Genomic DNA, 13,722 nt, shown 5'->3' with positions numbered 1-13,722 from the left:
AAGACACCTTGTTGATGTGTCTTGCGAGGACATGACCTGAATCACCCCTATTTTTCTTGTTTGGGGTACACACAAAGCCAATGGGCACCCCTAGTAATCACCAAATGAGGTTGTGGATTCAAGCCCCACGTTGGGCAAAATATTCCTGTATTGAAGGGGGTTGGACTTAGATGATCATCGTGGTCTCTTCCAACTCTACAATTCTATGATTGATGCAAGAGTTGCAAGATAATGAGTATGAACAGTGCTTTGACCACTTGACAGTGCTTTACAAATGTTAAATGATGTGATATTAGTACTTGAACAAATATTAGTACAAGGGCATTTGGCTGGGAAACTGAGTTGCCCTTCAGCAAACACAAATCCTAGGATGGGAGCCCTTCTACCATAGACTGATGACACATTCTAGAAGTATGCTGTGCTGTTGGGACCATTGATCATGTTGTTTTGATACTGGAGTACAGAATTGTGGCCTATAAGTCCCAAAAACATTTGTGTTCTTCAGGATTCTGAGTTAGATGGCCAAACTAGAAGTTGACAGCCCCACTTCACAGAAAAGAAACTGGAGTTCAAGGACAGTTAAGTTACCCTAGCAGGCTGGCCTTTGAATGAGGGATAGAACAAGGTGACAATTAGGTTCTCCACATTAGGTTGCATTTTTTTTAAAAGTACTTATGAAAATTTGACAGCATTTTAGTGCTTATTTCTCATAATATGTTTTTTTACATACAAGTTTCCTTAATATATTTAATACATTTTCACTAAAATATGCACATGTTTTAATACAGTTTATGGATAGAGAACTGCATGGCAAAATTCAGAGTTGTGTGCATTTCAAAGGACAGCTGCATTTCCTTTAGCAAATTGTTTCAGGAAGTGTGAATTAGATAGGTTCTCATTAAAATGCAAACCAAATTGAATTTCTCCTGCATCTTTACTTTGAACTCAGGGCTTCTTTCCACCTTCGCATCCACGGTCCGTACCCAAGAATGAATGAGCTTATACGGACATAGCATACCTCTGTGAACTTTCCAAGAGAAGGTGGGTATTATTCTCAGCATTTTAAAGCAGGAAGCAATTAAGGCTGTCCTTATAAACATAGGGACAGGAATGAACCTAGATGTCCTGGCTCACTCTGCAATTTACTAAATCTAATAGCTTTTCCCAGCATAAGAAAAACCACCAGATGGGGACTGTAGCATCATCAAATAAATGAGGGATCTTCACTTAATGATTTGCCATTGCTTATAAGCATAGCATTCTTAAACTGAGGGAGACTGGAAAATTCAGTGATTACCCTGGCTGAACTCTTATGAGCTTTTATGAGCTTCAGATTGAGACATTCTTAACATCAGTCCAGGCCATCCTTAGATAGTCAAGTAAAACAGGCTCTTAGTGGTTAGTGGAGAGGATACTGAGGTATTGGCCTTGGTTACTTTGGGCATGAAATATATGCTGTCAAAAATCCAAGGTAGTCAAATGTAAACTTTGCATGTTGTTGGTATTTTATTTTTTATTTTTTAAAAATAAATTGCTTTATATGTTCTCAGACTATTGAGAAGGAATCTGTATTTTTCCAGTATTCCAGATGTTTGAGATTGTGGCTGCAATTCTGTTCACAGGCTGTAATACTCTGGATACATACCTTAGAGTAAAGCCCATCAAACTCTTAGTCTTGCATCCAAACACAAGCATAGGATTGTCCCGCATACTTTTTTTATATTGATATTACTAAGTGCATGGTTGCTGCCTTTATTTATCTTTTCTTCTTCTCCCACATTATAATTTCCTAATCCTGAAGGTTCATACAAGACCTTGTATTTTCCCTTGCGTACAACACTGTTACAATTTCACATCTGGCAAGGTACTGAGGAGGGAATCTTTTAAAGCTGTTTGTCTTAAGGTGCCTAAAAAAATTGTGCAGCTGTACTGTAGTGCTTATAGACTCTTACTGCTCTTCTGAAACCTTTGGACAAAAACCCAAATTGCTCCAGACCAGCCCTGTTTAACCAGGTTGTTGTTGTTATTGTTGTTGTTTTACTAAAGATGAAATATTCAGGTGAGAAGATTATTGAACTTGATTTATGTATAGAATATCCCTGGAAATTGACAGTCTATTTGATTTGTTTTTCATCCTCCTAGTTTTACCATTGTGACAATTGAAGGCGGAGGGCAGAGAATAGAGAAAGGAGGTCACTGGGCAAAGAGTTGGGGTGGGCGAGACCCCTGGAGTATTAAAGTGATTTAACCAGTTTATATTAATGGCATAGGAGGGAGTTTTTTGGGGGTCCTCAAAGAATAGCAGGCAATGGATGTGCCATATTGCTGTATGGTTTCAGCTATCAACATGTCTAAATTTAGTTTTGCTGTTAACATTTTATGATTTAGAAGGCTATAACTGCAGCATAGTAGCAAAACAGCCATCATTCCCTTGGCTCTATTTATCAGGCTTCCTCTCTGCAAGGCTTCCCGTTATAAAACAAATTGGGGGGGGGGGGGGGAGAAAGTGAACAGGATTGAAGGGAGAGACAGGTACTATTTCAGTCTTTCATTTTTTGTTCCATCTGGCAAGTTATAAGAATAAAGATACGGATAAGCCACTTTTGAATAGTCTGTTTTTCAGGTGAAAGTGGAATCCAAATATATAGCTTATTGGCTTCACCAGTGACAGCTAAAGATAGCCCAAGAAGCATGTGTGTGAGATGTAGTTTGACATCTGCTACTCAAAAACTAGCTGGATGTTTATTATGCTGCAGGGAAGATATTCCACGTGCTCCAATCGTTTGCTAAGTAGAAAGCAGAGATAACATGTAAAGGTCTAGCACAGGCATGACCAAACATGGCCCTCCAGCTGCTTTGGGACTACAGCTCCCATCATCGCTAGCTAAGAGGACCATAGCTGTCAACTTTTCCCTTTTTAAAAGGGAAATTCTCTTATTCCAAATAGGATTCCTTGCAAGAAAAGGGAAAAGTTGACAGCTATGAACAGGACCAGTGGTCAGGGATGATGGGAACTGTAGTCCCAAAACATCTGGAGGGCCAAGTTTGGCCATACCTGGTCTAGCATTAACCATGAAGCTAGGTGAAGCAGTGCTTCAGGCAACGAATGCCATGGGGGCTGCAATTTTCTTAGCTCCAAACTGACTCTTCATGTGTAATTAAAGAAAAGAAGAAGACTCTCATTCTTTGCTACAGGTGTGGAATTGCTTAAGGTAGCAATCTTAACTCTAATAGCAGGGGTCAGCAAACTTTTTCAGCAGGCGGCCGGTCCCTCAGACCTTGTGGGGGGCCAGACTATATATTTTTTTGGGGGGGGGGAATGAACGAATTCCTATGCCCCACAAATAACCCAGAGATGCATTTTAAATAAAAGGACACATTCTACGCATGTAAAAACACGCTGATTCCCAGACCATCTGTGGGCTGGGTTTAGAAGGCGATTGGGCCAGATCCAGCCCCCGGGCCTTAGTTTGCTACCCATGTCTAATAGCATAAGATAAGCCTGCTGGATCAAACTGACAACCCATCTAGTCCAGCATCTTGTTGTCACACTGGCCAACCAGATACCTGTGGGTAGCTTGCAAGTTGGACAACAGCACTCTGCCCAACCAAAATTCCCCACAACATGTATTCAGAGGCATGGTGTCTTTGATATTGGACGCAGAGAATGACCATTGTGGCTAGTAAGCCTATTTACCTTGGAGAATTGAATTCAATAAGACTGACTTCTGAGTGGGCATGGCTAGGATTGCACTGGAAGGCATTAGCACTGAACTTGGAGATAGCCATATATGGGAGAGGGAAATCATGCCTCAAAGCAGAACTTCTAACAAATCTTTCCATGACTTCCTTATAAATTGTGAAAACTTACTATATATGATAGCCAGACTTTGCTTCCTTGACAGCTAGAAACAGTCTCCCCTAGCACCGAAACTAATTATTCAGTGTGCAGAAAAGGAGGTCCCAAATGCCATGCACTCAACCAGAGGTTTGCTCCTTTTAGTCAAACATTTATGATCTCTTTTGCCTTTCACGATCACAACTTAACAGAACAGCTGCTGCATGCAGAGTTCCACTGCCACTCCATGCAGGGAATGAGTAAGTATAACCCCAATGGCAACAGCTAGCTCAATGTCTATTCCAGGTAAACCACTGGAAAACAAGATTAAAGTCTGCATTATTAGGCGTATAGAAGGACAAAACCTCTTGTGGAAGAACCATTGAAGAGATTACGTACTTCATCAACCTTATTTAAGAGTGTCAGCAAGTATTGAGATAGGACTGATCTGGGCTTGTAAGCCCAAAAGGTTCTATTTGGTTCGATGGTTGTTTTATTGTAATGTGATTTTAATTGTTGTATTGATTCACACACCCTTTATAAGCCATCTTGACCTTTAGAACAGAATCATGTTTCTAAAGGGTTTTAACAGAGCAATCCTAGGGAGGGGCGTATGAGACAGAGAAAGACTTGGTGGCAGTAGGACCACTCTTTCCTAAGCCCTGCTGGGCTCCCACCAACCAAGGTGGAAGATGGAGGGGCAGCTTTCAACCTCTTGCCACCTTTTTAAATTACCCATTTGTTTCTTTTCAAATTATAGCAGAAATAACTATGCCAGCTCAAGGTCCGGCAGAGTTTTCCCCATTGCACTGGATGTGCATTTCTGAGAAATTAGGGAACTTTGGAATGGGTGGATCTAAAGGTCCCTCTCAGTCTCTCTCTGACATGCCCCCAGAACACCCTTACACTTTTGCCCTTACCACCCATGGGGCACTGTTGGTGAAGCATCTATAGTGGCAGAGGTTTCCCCTGCCAGTCAAGGGAAGACCGCTGCAGTAGCTTAGAAACCTATTATAGTACAGTGGTACCTCAGGTTAAATACTTAATTCATTATGGAGGTCCATTCTTAACCTGAAACTGTTCTTAGCCTGAGGTACCACTTTAGCTAATGGGTCCTCCTGCTGCCACCATGTGATTTCTGTTCTCATCCTGAAGCAAAGTTCTTAACCCAAGGTACTATTTCTGGGTTAGCGGAGTCTGTAACCTGAAGCGTATGTAACCTGAAGCGTATGTAACCTGAGGTACCACTGTAATAATAAATAACAACAATAGATGGGACCCCACAAAGTAGATCTACTAGTGCAAGAATGCCTGCTTGCATCATGGAATTTTCCCTCCCTCTTCTCTACCCAGGCACGCTCCCCAAATCTGCTCCAGGGGGTCGAGGAACCCATAGTAGGGTGCAGGGGGCATGAGAGGAGAGGGAAAGGAGGTTCTGTTGCACAGCTGTGCTCTAGTAGATCTACTTTGCTGGTATGATGGTTATTATGAGTATGGTGATGTTGATCATCGTAATAGTAATAGACCTGTATCCTGGTAACTTTCTAAGGACCATAGACTTGCACCCTTAAATAAATGAATAACATTCAGTAAACACCCACTGAGGGACAGAATAACTGAGATTTCAACATTATTCTCAGACCAAAATGGCCTCCACTTAGGCACACCTCCAGATTTTTTTGTTTATTTGTTCTTAAAAGTGGATGGTGGGGGAGGGCACCAATAACTCAAAATAATTCATATGAGTTCATATTAAGGAAATATGTTGTTTGTATTCTCTATGGAAATTAGGCTGTGTGTTTTCACTTTATGCATCAAATTTAGCTTTCCCCCAGATAACCCTGAGGGAAGCGGGTGCAGCTGATTTCTTCATTTGCAAGCCAAAAACCTGACAGCCCCAGATGTGAGCCAGTCCAGCTTTAGGTGTGAAAGCTGTTTTTGAAAGCCAAAATACAGGCAATTAAGGAGATTCTCCTCATTTTGAGCTCCTCTTTAACCAGGCTGTCAGTCCTGGATGTGGTGTTCCAGACAGAGCAAGGATGAACATGATAGACAGAACACCTGGAGCCTTTCCCAAGAGAAACAAAGCAGAAGGACAAATAAAATAAAAGCAATGACCACCTACTGTAAAGAATTGCTGAGCAACAATGGCAAGGAACGAACTAATGAGGAAACGCATAATGAGGCAAAGGAGAACAGATAGCAGGATAGCTGGGCAAATGCTGTGCACTACCTCAAAAATACAACAAGCTGTACACACACTATCCTTAAAGCTATCCTTAAGTCAGAGAAGTGTTTACCTTATTAATACAGTGCAGCCTTATTTGTGCATTTAAAAATTCCATTTTGATTCTTAGAGAAAATAAACCCACCCATGCAAATTTATGAAAATGCCTGAAACGTGTAGTTCAAGATTTTGACTGTTTTGGTTGAGGGGGGGGGGGAACCCATCAGTCAAGCTTCTTTTGCCATAGTTGTGCCATGATAGCAACCTAATGGTTAATGCAGGGGGCACCAACCTGGGATCTGTGGGCACAAATGCACCCACAGAGGGCTGCCCTGTTTTCCACAGGGCTCCTATCCTCACCATTCACCACTGATATTAAACTTTCAAGAAACATTATATTGCAGCCAGTAAAATAGATTGTGGTGTGCGTTGTGCATGGTGCCCACAACCATTTCTCAGCTTTGCAAAGGTGGCCCCAGGCCAAGAATTCAATAACTCGGTTAACTTTGAAGTAGGCAGAAACTGCCTCAAACTTCCCTCCTCCTCCTTGCAGGCTTCCAAATGTCTGTTTGTGAGGTGGAAACGTGGATGAAAGGGCTTTCCTTTTCTAAATATCTCCACTTATGTAGAGTGAGGGAAGAAAGCAAATATGAAAACAGGAAAAGAAATATTAGCTGTCCATGTAGTGATCTCTAGTTTAAATTTGTAGGTAGAAATAACCAATAAGAGAAGAGCAGATTCTCCTCCCCTCAAAAAACCACTCACACGTTGTGCAAATAATCACCTTTTAATTGTTTCACCTGGGTGTTGCCTTTGTGCTGGCTTGCGCATTCAAGGTGGGTGGCTCAAAGTTCAGAGAGCACTGAACAATATGGAACCCCGTGTGATCAAACTAAGCATACATTAACTTGAGCGTTATGTTTCAGCAGATGCAAACACCACCATTTCCTTTAAAAAAAAAAAAATTATGGAATAAAATGTTGCATTGCAGAAAGGACTTAACTGTGTTACACTAATTGAAGGAACTAATTGAAGGAGAGTGCCTGTAAATGTTTAATATGCCCGCAGGAATGTATGCAATCAACATCAACAGGATGCTAAATTGTCCTTCTCAGATACCTGAGTTAGGAAACCAAGACAGGATTAAGTTTACAGTTAACTGTGAAACCAGGATAACAAGGCTGCAATCCTAATCATACTTACTTGGGAATAAACCCAACTGAATTCAATGAGCCTTCCTTCTGAGTGGTAGGCATCTGTCTTGAAACAATGTTTCATGCATCTTTGGGCGGTGGAGAGTTAAGGGTGCCTGCTGTGGCTATAGAGACCTGTACATAGGGTTGCCATACATCCGGATTTCCCCGGGCATATTTGGAATACAGCAGTTGGGAGCAGTGTCTGGGCAGAAATCGGGGAAATGTCTGGGGAAATCCGGACAGCCTATGTCGGCAGTGCCGTTTTTGCAGTTTTTCCATAAAAGTAGCTCAAAAGTGGCGAATTTTGGGGGGCGATTTTGCCCAAAGAGCTCAACAACTTTGGGCAAAACTAAAAGAAGCTCAACAACTGCCTAGATTTTTCACAGATTGAAATATGGCAACCCTACCTATAAGGGAAAGACATGTTTTGTTGCAGCCGTGGCAGATGAAAGCATCTGCTTACACGGATGCTTTCGTATTCAGAAGTGTTAGAAAAGTGAGAGCGAGAGGAAGTCAGGGCGAGGAAAAGGTGTACAGAAACATATCAAAGGATCGATTCACATATATCCCAGAGCAGATGACAAATCTTGGAGATGTGGGACAACAGGAGTGAAAATATCACGTTTGGTGTATGTGTACTAAGTTGTTCTGGGAGTTAGTGTTGGTGAACACCAAGGAAATGACAGGTTGTAACAAAGCAGGCCCCATTAATCATTTTGTTTGGTAACACAGAAAATGAAGTAAACAGGGTGAATAGAGAAATGCTTACTTATGTATTTACGGCTGTCAGGATGGCAGTCTGCCAAAAGTGGGAACAGAAAGAATCTCTGACACAAGAAGATGGTTGAATGGGATATGGGATACATGCTGAAGCTGACGGACAGGATCAAAAACAGAGAAGGTTGGCAAGGGAGTAAGAGCTTTATTGATAGATTGTCATTGTTTATTATGGATTGGAATAACAAAGTGCAACCATATAACTTGCTGGGAGATGGGTAATAGATGACGGCAAATGTTCACTACTTCTCTTCAGTTTCCCTCCTCCCTTGTATAAAGCATATGGCATTTACTCTGTACAGTATGTTTTTTAACCTCTGTATCTCACTTATGTTATGGATTAACACAAACAATTATAAGCTTGTATTACAATTTACTGCCATTTAGTTTTAGTTTTAAAAATGAGGGGATTTATTTATTTTTTAAGAGCATTTTAGAAGGGAGGCATTTTTCAGGACTGCCAAAAATGTTAACAGGAAACTGAAGCTCTAGTTTCCATGACTTGCTAGAAGACTTTTAAAACCCTTATGTTTTAGTGACCTTTAAAAGTCCCATCTGAAAACGTTCTTGCTGACTCTTCTGCAATTCTTTTTATTCACTGTATGCTACCTTTTACAGCCTCTGTGATGAACACAAAGCTAAAGGGATTAAAATGGAGTTGATGGGTTGCCAAACCACTGGATGTTCTTTTTCTAAACTACATTTATTTTTGTTTCCCTAGTTGTCCTTTGTCGCCCATCTGCTGGAATCCTCTTCTAGATAAGACCCATTACAACCGAGTATTAGGCCATGGACTGTGCCTAGTCATTGACTATCATCTTTGTGCAGAACAATGGGCAGGAAGGTTACTCTCTACCTACACATCTAGACCTTGAGGAGTAACAGGAAGCACTGTGGAAAAAGGCATGCTGGAGCTTGGTATTTTTTGTGGCATTTTTTTTCATAAACTGTGCTATTCATGTATAAATGTTAAGCCAAGTAAATAAAGCAAATCCAACTGTAATATTATTACCAATGCAGTGGTACCTTGGTTTACAAACTTAATCTGTTCCGGAAGTCCGTTCTTAAACCAAAGCATTCTTAAACCAAGGCATGCTTTCCCATAGCAGTGGGGGACTCAATTTACAAATCGAACACACTCGACAGGAAGCAGAACATGTTCTGCTTCCAAGGCAAAGTTCACAAACCAAAACACTTACTTCCGGGTTTGCAGCGTTCTTAATCCAAGTTGTTCATAAACTAAGCTGTTCTGAAAACAAGGTACCACTGTAGCTTGCAAGTTTGGGTGAGTTGTGGAAACTGGAAGAAATATATTTGGGTATCCTTTTGTCATTAAGTATAAACCACATTCATAAAATGTGTTCAATGAATTCATAGTCATTCTCTTTATAACTGGGACCTCCACAACTTTATTAGTCGGATCCTCCATCATGGAGGGCACGTGTTGCGGTGAGGTCACCTAAACTGCCTCCCTGTTGTGGGGCGGGACCGTTTGGATGGCCACAACACACCATTGGTTGACCCCCTGTTGCTGGGGCAGAAATTTGGTCAGTTGGGTTGGCTATTGGCTGCTGAGGGGCTACTTAAGCTGCTGCATGTCACTGGAGAGTTTCACTTTCTTGCAACATGCAGCAGATCACCCACCCTCCTCTCCCTATATTTAGGGTTGTTCTTATGGACTTGCTATGCCTGTCTAGGAGTCGTCTGTTTTGGAGCAGGGGCCCAGTAGGAATTTTGCCATTTGACTCATTGGTTGGTGGCACTTGGTTTTTGCCTACCGTGTAGCAAATCATCACAACTTTGTAAGGTTGGCAATTAGGCATTTGGTTCAGTGTTTTGGGGAGGGGACGTAGTTGGCTGTGCCTGCCCCTCCATTGTTGCTGCTAGGGAATTCCGTTAAAGGAATCCAGGGGCTCACCTTGCTTTTGTCCGAACCCTGTCAAGGGTCTAGGGCCACGCCAGAGCCCCTGGGAGCATCTGGGATGAACTGTGAGATCAAAGCCATTTCTCGCTCCCCTAGGTTGCTTTCCCTTACTGACATATGGTGATGCCCAGTGTCAGTCCTGTTCCTGTCACTGTGCAGGTTCAGGTAGTCTGGAACCAATGCCTAAGCAACCACTCACATGCTGTAATCAATAAAGTTGTGGACAAAATTTAATGCCAAAAACCTTAAACTAAAATCTGTGTCTTTTATGTCTTCATTTGGGGGTGGTTTTGGGGGGTCTTCACATGCAATTATTGCTATTATTTACTAAATTTGTATAGCATCCTTTATTCGCACATCTCAGGGTGGTACACTACAATTTAAAAACCACAAACAACATAGTAAAAATAACAACAACAAACCCACAATCCCCCCTTAAGACTGCTCTACTCGGCCAACCTGAACACAGCTCAGCAACCATATACTGGGATTTGCCAATTGCTTTACACCTCTCCTCTCCATTTTTCAGTACTGCTTGGGCAACAAAACCAGCTCCTGATAGGCTGCTGCTACTTGTGATATTTTCTTCTTGATTCTCTGAAGCATGGTAGGAGTCTTGCTAGAATAAAATTATAAACTAAAAAGATGAAGAAGGAGATGAAGAAGGAGGAGAAGGAGAAGGAGAAGGAGAAGAAAAAGGAAAAGAAGAAGAAGAAGAAGCCAGTCCTGGCAGCACCCCCAAGCTGGCTTAGCCCTCCAAGGGGCAAGTGTACTTGGCTGCCCCTGCTCCCCTGCACAGGCCTACCTGGAGTACAGTAAGCCCACAACTTACACACATTTAACTTGTGTGTATTCAGCTTTACACGCTTGGCAAAATATTTTTAAAAAAAAAATAAAAGGGGTTGGAAAGGAAGTAGATATCTGGAGAAGAAAGACTTTGGCAATACCACCTGCCATTGGACCCAATGTGTTCTGACTATATGTGATTTTGGCTTTAGGTGTGATCCTGGAACGTAACTCAGACCTTCCAAGTGTCCCTATTTTTCCAGGGATGTCCCTGATTTAGATAAGCTGTCCTGGTTTCTGTCCCACTTTTCCTTAGGAAGTCTCTGTTTTCATTGGAGAAATGTTGGAGGTTATGGTAACCCCCATATAAGTTGCAGGCTTATTGTGTCTGAAAAGAATAAATTGCTACAGGGGGCAAAAGAACACTGTTCAAAATGAAAATCTCAGGCAACTCGAGCTAGAGTAGCAGTACTTGGAGTGAACGTGATGCTACTTTTGGAGGCCTTAATTCTGCTGTGCTGGATTTGAAATTATTAGCTTTCAATTAAACCTTTTATTAGCTGAAGACAGTGAGCACGGTGAATGTGAAAAGCCCTTTTCTCTCCCTCTTTTTTGATTTAGGAAATAATTACCCAGGTTTCATGACAAGGACCCAGGTATCGGCAGGTTACATCAATTTTATCGCATTAAAGGAATGCTAGAATCACAGCTGGTTTTCCCAAAGCAACAGAGCTGTCATTCACAGGGAATCTCATTGAAGTGCAAATGCTGTCAATCCTTGCTTCAGTCCATTCATTTTGGAAGAAAATGTATTTGATGCCTGAGGGATGGGGACAAATTAAGAGAGATTTTTCTTTATGCGATGGACCCAGCAAGGCCCTGCATACAGTACAGCAAACTGAACTACCTGCAGGGTGCTCATCCACCATGAAAGTCCTCTATTATCTCATTCTTTACATGAATGAAATGTGAATACAGTTCCTCGTTCTCAAAAACCATTACACTGATTGGATTTTGTCTGGAAGCCACCGAATGAGTTTTTCCACACAATTATTTTCAACAGATTGAAAATGTGTGCCTCTCTTCTGTCAGGTGGTGACGGAAGCCGCTCTTGAGTTTTAAGGATCTTAAAAAATAGCAATGTTTTGTAACCTTTTTTCTTTTCTTTTTTTTGAAGTCTTCAGCCTGCAGGAGATGGGGAAGAAAATCAACAATCTAACAAATTCCTTTCTTTTTCTTTTGCCAGAATATTTTTTTCTGGAACACTTACTGGGTTTATTGTGTTCAATGGCTGGAATTGATTTCAATATAAACACACATGTGTTGAAGACATTCATTCATAAGGAAAAGATCAAGGGGCCAAAACTATGTTACATTAACATATATACCAGCAACACAGAAGCCTCAAGAGGCAGGGAAATTTAGTGGATGGGGTGTGGGACTTGCACTGGGAAATGTAAGTTCAGATCCTTGCTTGGACACAAAGCTACTGGGGCAGAGACTGTTTCAGTGGTTATAAGGAAGAGGAGATTGCTGATATGAGCTCTTTGGATGACTGGCAGTGTTCTATTAAGTTAGTTAACATAGTATTCTAGGAAGCCTGTAGTTCTGAATCAAATACTGTGGCCTCAGGAATTTTCAGCAACAACCACCACCACCTTTTAATAATAATAATAAAATCATGGAACTTTAGAGTTGGAAGGGACCAGAAAGGTCATTTAGACCAACCCCCTGCAATGCAGGAATCTGTTGCTCAAAGCTGGGTTCGAGCCCACATTGAAAATAAAATTGGGCGGCAGGGGCATAGAGCTTGGAGAGGAACAAATTCCATGACAAGGCACAAAAACTAGCAGTGTACCAGAATTGGTTTCATATTCTTAAATGGTGTGTCTGCACTTTGTTAAACAAAAGACAGTTGTTTTGAAGCTCTGAACCTTGTAAGAAAGGTGCAATCTCTGATCTGAAAACCTGCCCTACAACAGTGCCTCATTTAGGAGGAAATTGCACTCAGCACATTTTCAAAAGAAATCTTTGTTTATGGTAAATCATTTCCCAGAATGCTTTTGTTATCTTGTCAATGGATTCAGGGATTCCTAAATGATGATGTGGATGATTTGTTTGAATTTAAATTTGTTATGTAATATATATATATGGTCTGTATACTACAGAGCTGAGTCCTGGCACTGAAAATTATTGCCATAATGCTGCTCTGAATCTGAAGACAAGTACCTCCAACTGTGAGCACAGCATTATTCTCCAACCTGTCCATTCTCTCACTTAATTGACTACAGTACAGGAAAATATTGTTTGCAGTGCTTTACTTTGGCAGGAGGTTGGGCTAGATGACCTTTGGCTGTGGTCTGATAATTTAGCTGGAAGTAGATTCAATTTCTTTTTAGTTGAAGTGGATTCAGTTGATTTCAGTGGCATGTGCCTTGTGCTTAGGACTGCAACATAACAGACACTTACTTTTGCAGCCTTAGTTTTAGGAAATCCTAAGGATGTTTGTGCATGTGTGTGAGACAGAGAGAAATGAAAGCAGTTTAACATTTCATCCAGTGTGCGGTAGGGCAGAAGGGGGGGGGGGTAGAGGAACACTCAAATCTGAGTGTCTCCAATTATACAAAAACAATTTCTTTTAGTGGGGAACAGAGGTTTAGACATGCTCAGAAGCACTTCTAAATTTGTCTCTGATTGGTGGAGGCATGGCAAGGTATTGGAAGGGCTTGGGGTCATTTGGATGCCAGCAGCTTCCTTATTAGCCTTTTTGACATGAGAGCCCCATCAGTTGGACCACAGCATTGGAGAAGCTGTCACCATCAGAGTGGTGGGATCCAGCACTGGATCTGTTTCACCAACGTCAGACCTCGGTTCATGATTTCAGGTTGGTGGGTCCTGTCCATCCACTCACTGGCAGAGGAAGAGGGGGACGGGGGAGCGCACCGCCCCCAGACCACGATCCCTGTGGGGTGAC

At 41.7% G+C, this 13,722-nt stretch overlaps 1 long non-coding RNA gene across 1 annotated transcript in view; it reads left to right on the top strand.

Annotated features, from left to right (window-relative positions):
- The window catches only part of LOC114594199 (uncharacterized), a 43,659-nt gene extending 33,441 nt beyond the window's left edge, over nucleotides 1-10,218 (top strand). Inside the window, exons 3-4 of the long non-coding RNA XR_013392231.1 lie at nucleotides 950-1,041; nucleotides 8,760-10,218. This is a non-coding gene — a long non-coding RNA (uncharacterized LOC114594199). The remainder of the gene's footprint in view (nucleotides 1-949; nucleotides 1,042-8,759) is intronic.
- Nucleotides 10,219-13,722: the final 3,504 nt, after the last annotated feature.

This window comes from Podarcis muralis, chromosome 3 (genome assembly GCF_964188315.1).
Source record: "Podarcis muralis chromosome 3, rPodMur119.hap1.1, whole genome shotgun sequence".
Classification (NCBI taxonomy): domain Eukaryota; kingdom Metazoa; phylum Chordata; class Lepidosauria; order Squamata; family Lacertidae; genus Podarcis; species Podarcis muralis.
The sequence above is the reverse complement of the archived record's forward strand: the minus strand, read 5'-3'. Positions and strand labels throughout refer to the sequence as shown.